Genomic DNA, 6,397 nt, shown 5'->3' with positions numbered 1-6,397 from the left:
CATTCGAGGGGGGAAGCGATATTGCGGTGTTTTAAAGTGTGCAAGATTTGTATTATATATGCGTGGTTGTGTCCATTTACTAACGGCACCGCCGTATATAATCGTCCTGAAATGTGAGAGAGAGGAAGCCGAGCTGTGTGTCTTTGATACACGATATAAGAGCATGCCTCTGTGTGTGTGACGTAGGGTGTGTGGTGGTGGCGGATTGGAGGGTCGGCGGGTAATTATACAGGAGAGCTCAGGACCTGGATGGTGGGCGGGCTTTGCTTCCCTCTTGGCCCATTGTTCCCATGGCGCTGTAGGCGGGGCTTTGAGCTGAGAGTGAGGCGCACATAGGGAGCGGGGTGCTTCGTCCTGTCAGGGGAGACGATAATATCAGACAACCCACCCTGCAAAAACTCAGTTCAGAGAGAAGGGCGTGGCTTAAGACGTGCTACATATTGGGCGTGGTTTAATAGAGTCTGAGGTGACATATATATATAAATAGTGCAGAATGTAGTAATGTTATATTGGGAATATACAGTGAGAGTGTATGGCGGTGGGTAGTAGGTGCATGTGAGGAATGTACAGCGGTGAGTAGTATGTGCAGGATGGTGTCAGTGGGGCAGTAGACGATGTCAGTAGTTCTTTATTTTTTGTTAAGATTTTTTTTTACAATTGTATTATTTAAATCATTTTTTACAATTGACTTTTTTTGTTTTGTTTTTCACAATGAATTAGGGGTGGGGGGGGAAGTGGGCAGTGTCAGTGGAGCAGTGTGTCAGTCGTTTTTTTTTTTTTTCTATTTTTTTTTACAATTTTGTTGTTTATTATTTTCTTTAAATCATTATTTTATTTTTTTTGCACAGTGCTTCTGGGAAGGGGTGGAGAGTATGTGGCGGTGATGGTGTCAGTAGTTTTTATTTTTACATATTATTATTTTCTTTACAATTAATTTTTAGTTTTTTTTTAATTCACAATGCTTTTTGGGGGGAGGGGGTTGGGGCAGTGGACAGTGTTGGTAGGGCGGGGGGGGGGGGAGGGTGGTGTCAGTAGTTTTTTTTTTTTTTTTTTTTTTTTTTTTATATTATATATATGTATATGTAGCGGCGGCTCCTGAAGAGCACACACTATGCGTTTTTTGAAAGTGAAGGTTACACCTGAACTGTAGTTTGGTTAGGGTACAATTGTTCTAAATTTGGACCTCAGCATCAGTCTGACTGGACTACAGGATGTTCAGCCTGGCCACGAGGGGCACTGTCTATTCTGGCAGGCATGGAACCACAGTCTAGTTGGGTGCTTTAAGTTTACTCTCTCTCAGAGCCCGCCCAGTGGGAGTGTCACTCTCGCTGTGCTTGCTGGGGTACTTAAGATGCGGATGTCACGTGGTTCAGGGGTTCCGGTCTAGAATGTTGTACTGACTTCATGGTCCTGGTCCTCCTGACCAGCCCCCAGGAAGGCTATCACCCGGGGTGCGGATCCACCCGATCTTGATGTCTCGTGGCTGGCTAGCCCAAGGCAAGGAGACTAAAGGAGGATTCTGAGGTGTTTGGGTGCCGTCTCCCGTTTGGGAGAGACACAGTGACTTCATGCTATCCAGGGGAGGTGTCACGACCGTCCTGGCGTTCCGATCGCTCTTGGGAGATCTGCCCGCAGAGGCCTGTCGTTGAGAACCCGTCGTTTCTCTTTAGCGCGTGTTAACGCGAACGGACGCACGCGGGTGCGTGCTGTTACGATCGGGCGCACGCGGGTGCGCGATGTGGCGAACGAGCGCACGCGGGTGCGTGGGGTCACGAACGGGCGCACGGCCACCCGCGGGGGCACGCAGACTCGTCGTGCGACCGCTTTGGCGCCCTAAAGGTTTCTTAAGGACTCTGCCTCCGTTTCCCTCTTGCTGTCCAGTCTACAGCGTGTTCGGAGATTCTGTTACCAGTTGCCTGTTGCCTTGATTCCTGTGCCCCGGCTTGTTCTTGACCACGTTCGTTTGCTGCCTGCCACTGACTACCTGCCTGTCTGACCACATCTCTGCCTCTACCCTTGTACTGTTGTTGCCCGCCTGCTGCCGACCCGGCCTGTATCCGACTCTGCTGTTACCCACCGATCCGTCCGGATCTGCCTGTGCCTGCTGCCTCCGCTGTCGGCCTCCTGCTGTTCCTGCCTAGATCTGCCAGTGCCTGCTGTCTCCGCTGACGACCGTCTGCCTTGCCAGTCCTCCTGCCTGTGCCTGCTTGCCAGGCACTTGTGCCCTCTGAACTTTTGAATCTCTGTTACCACCTCCAGGGGTTCTCGAGCCAGGGGCTACGAGAGGCCGCTCCCTGCATTCCGGACTCGCCTACCAGGTACGTGACAGTACTGGACAGCCATGTCCGAGCCTACGCAGGGAGCCTCCCCTATGGACAAGCTCTGCCGCCATCTTGCCGGCCTTACCCAGGCGGTGAAGAATCTGCAGAAAGGTTATGGCAGACTGGAGGAACAAGTTCAAGCTCTATCTGCGCCCTCGCCAGTTGCCTCCAGGCCCCATGCCCCACCATCAGTGGTGATGATGCCACCCGAACCCAGGGTCCCTACTCCGGAACGATTTTCGGGCAACCGGAATAAGTTTAGAGCCTTCCGCAACTCCTGCGAACTCTTTTTCGCCTTACAACCAAGGACCTTCTCCCTCGAGGCGACCAAAGTGGGGTTCGTCATTTCCCTATTGACGGACGAACCGCAGGCCTGGGCACACCGCCTTCTGGATCCATCTCTAGACACTTTGGACACCTTTTTCCTGGCAATGTCAAGACTTTATGAAGACCCTCAACTTGCTGCGACCGCAGAGGCAGCCTTACACGCCCTGCAACAAGGTCGCAGGCCCGTGGAGGATTACGTGTCGGAATTCCGACGCTGGAGCTCCGACACAGACTGGAACGACGCAGCCCTTCGGTACCAGTTCCGTTTGGGCCTGTCTGAACCACTGAAGGATGAACTGGCACGTATAGGCATCCCTGAGACTCTGGAAGCCCTCATAGACATTTCGGTCCAAATCGACAGACGTCTAAGAGAGCGTCGCCAGGAACGTTCTTCCACAGCCACACGCCCCGTCTGGATGTTGCCACGTGTACCCAGCTCCACTCATGCGGTCCCACCTGCTCCCGCCACAGCCACACTGGATCTTCCGGAACCCATGCAGCTGGGGTTACTCCGTCCATCCCTGACACCTGAGGAACGTCAACGTCGCCGGGTTGGAAACCTTTGTCTTTACTGCGGAGGATCAGGACACTTTGTTCGCACTTGCCCAGCTAAGATGCGTAAGTGCCTTTTCATTCCATCTGTTCCCTTGCCCGTGCTGCCTAACAACACTACTCACCTGGCTGTCCCTGTTCTTTTACAGCTTCCAGAAAGGACTGTTCCAACTCACGCAGTTATTGACTCCGGGGCGTGTAGTGGCTTTGTGGATTCGTCCTTCGCTCTAAAGAACAAGATTCCCCTTTGGCCTAGAGAGAAGGGACTTTCAGTGTTTTTGGCCGATGGTTCTACCCTTGAATCCGGACCAGTGACCCAGGAGACTACCCCCTTATCTGCTACCATTGCCGGGACCCACCAGGAATTCTTATGCCTAGATGTTATTAAGTCGCCACTGTTTCCCATCATTCTAGGCATGCCTTGGTTGAGAGCACACAACCCACGCATCGACTGGGCCACTGGAAGGATTGAGTTCCCTTCGGACTATTGCCGTCAGCATTGTTGCCCCGTTGATGATAGGAACTCTTCTGCCCTCCTCTGTTTGGAAACAGACGCTGAGACCCGACAAGCCGTACCCAAGGACTACCACGATTTCCTGGATGTATTCAGTAAAAAGGGGGCCGAAACCCTACCACCCCATAGGCCATACGATTGCCCTATTGAATTACTACCTGGGGCAGAGATTCCTTTCGGAAGAATCTTCCCCTTATCTGAGACTGAGCTGGGTACCCTGAGGTCTTACCTAGATGACAACCTTGAGAAGGGATTTATCCGACCTTCCACCTCCCTGGCAGGTGCAGGGATTTTCTTTGTTGAAAAGAAGGACCATTCCCTACGCCCGTGTGTGGACTATCGGGCATTGAATAAAATTACCATTAAGAATCGCTACCCCCTGCCACTAGTACCCAAACTTTTTCAGAGACTTGGTTCTGCTAAAGTATTCTCCAAGCTGGACCTTCGGGGTGACTATAACCTCGTCCGCATTTGGAGGGGTGACGAATGGAAGACTGCCTTCCGTACCCGCTTCGGGCACTTTGAATATCTTGTAATGCCGTTTGGATTGTGCAATGCCCCAGCCACATTCCAACACTTTGTCAATGATATTTTTAGAGACTACCTTGACTTATTCGTAATAATTTATCTTGATGATATTCTAATCTTTTCCTCCACTCTAGCCGACCACCGAGAACACGTCAAGTATGTCCTGCCTCGTCTCTGTCTTCACGGCCTTTATGCCAAACCCGAAAAATGTATCTTCGAACAACAGAGCATCCAGTTTCTTGGTCTGGTCATTTCCGTAAAAGGGGTCGAGATGGATCCCCAGAAGGTCTCTGCTATCCAGGACTGGCCCGCTCCTTCCGATAAGAAGGGGGTTCAGCGGTTCGTAGGGTTCGCTAATTTCTATCTTAAATTTATTAGGGGATTCTCCTCTATCATTTCCCCCATCACCGGATTGACCAAACAGGGTCAGAAGTTCCGATGGACCCCCGAAGCGCAAGAGGCTTTCAAGACTCTGAAGGACTTGTTTGTATCGGCTTCCGTCCTAAAGCATCCGGATTCCGCTCTACCATACATCCTAGAAGTGGATGCTTCAGAAATAGCGGTAGGGGCAGTGCTCTCCCAGAGACAAGGGCCCAAGTCTTTGCTGCACCCGGTTGCCTTCTTCTCCCGTAAACTGTCTGACGCAGAAAAGAACTACGTCGTCGGTGATTGCGAGCTATTGGCAATAAAGGCAGCACTCGAGGAATGGCGCTACCTTCTTGAGGGCGCCACCCACCCGATCCTGGTTTATACAGACCATAAGAACCTAGAATACCTTAAATCAGCAAAGAGGTTGAAACCACGTCAGGCCAGGTGGGCGCTCTTTTTCTCCAGGTTTTCATTACACATTACCTACCATCCAGGATCCAAGAACATCAAGCCCGACGCCCTGTCGCGCATGTACGGTCAACCAGAAAGTTCTCCGTCTTCGGATACCATCCTCTCCGCGGGGAGCTTCCTCCTGCTCCAGGGGGATTTAGTGTCTCAAGTTAAGCAGGCCTCCGTAGGCACTACTCCTCCACCTGGCATCCCGCTGTCTTCTAGTAATGATCTTCTTTGGTACGAGGGCAAGATCTTTGTCCCCCAGGAAGTACGGACTTTGGTTCTGGCCGCCTGTCACGACCATCTGTTGGCCGGCCATTTTGGGGTACACAAGACCTTGGAGTTACTCCGACGCACGTTCTGGTGGCCACGAATGAAAGATGACTGCAGGAAATATGTAGAGGCTTGTATCACCTGCATCCGAAGCAAGAGCAGTAAGTCAAGAGCCTGGGGTCTGCTGAAACCACTGCCCGTTCCTGACAGACCATGGAGGATGATCTCCATGGATTTCATCGTCGAGTTACCCCCTTCGGAAGAGTACTCTACGATTTTCGTCGTGGTAGATAGGCTTACCAAGATGGCCCACTTCCTGCACATGAGGGGCACTCCTTCAGCCACAGAGACGGCCAAGACCTTCATTAGAGAAATTGTGAGACTCCACGGCATCCCCGCTAATATCACATCTGACAGGGGGGTGCAGTTCACTTCGAGGTTTTGGAGAGCGCTCTGCGGAGCTCTGAAAATTGATCTCCGCTTGTCTTCAGCATATCACCCCCAGACCAACGGCCAGACCGAAAGGACTAACCAGACGCTGGAGCAGTATCTACGCTGCTTCTCGTCCTTCTCTCAAGACGACTGGGCCCCGCTTCTACCCTTGGCTGAATTCGCCTACAATAATTCAGTTCACTCTGCCACCAAGCAATCCCCGTTTTTTGCGAACTTTGGCTTCCACCCACTATTTCTGTCTGGCAACCTTCCTGAGTGTCTGGTACCAGCGGTGCAGGAGAACCTCAACTTCTTTGAGTCAAATAACAAGCTTTTGCAAGAAACCTTGACCAAGTCGCAGGAATACAATAAAGAGGTATTTGATAGGAAGAGAAGGGGGGAACTGGACCTCAAGGTCGGGGATCAGGTCTGGCTGTCCACCCTGAATCTCAAGCTGTCTTGCCCATCCAAGAAGTTGGGGCCGAAATTTGTGGGTCCCTTCCCAATCATGAGGAAACTGAATAGTGTGGCATTCGAGCTAAAGCTTCCAGAATCTTTTCGGATTCACCCAGTTTTCCACGCATCGTTACTCAAGCCTGCAGTTCCGGATTCTTTTGCCGATCGAATT

General features: G+C 51.5%; 1 long non-coding RNA gene across 1 annotated transcript in view; it reads left to right on the top strand.

Moving 5' to 3' along the window:
- Nucleotides 1-250: 250 nt before the first annotated feature.
- LOC143924361 (uncharacterized) overlaps nucleotides 251-6,397 on the top strand; it is a 32,126-nt gene continuing 25,979 nt past the window's right edge. The window contains exon 1 of the long non-coding RNA XR_013261857.1: nucleotides 251-466. This is a non-coding gene — a long non-coding RNA (uncharacterized LOC143924361). The remainder of the gene's footprint in view (nucleotides 467-6,397) is intronic.

This window comes from Lithobates pipiens, unplaced genomic scaffold (assembly GCF_037356315.1).
Source record: "Lithobates pipiens isolate NorthernLeopardFrog02 unplaced genomic scaffold, aLitPip1_a1.2 Scaffold_22, whole genome shotgun sequence".
NCBI lineage: Eukaryota > Metazoa > Chordata > Amphibia > Anura > Ranidae > Lithobates > Lithobates pipiens.
This window is presented reverse-complemented; position numbering and strand designations above follow the sequence as displayed.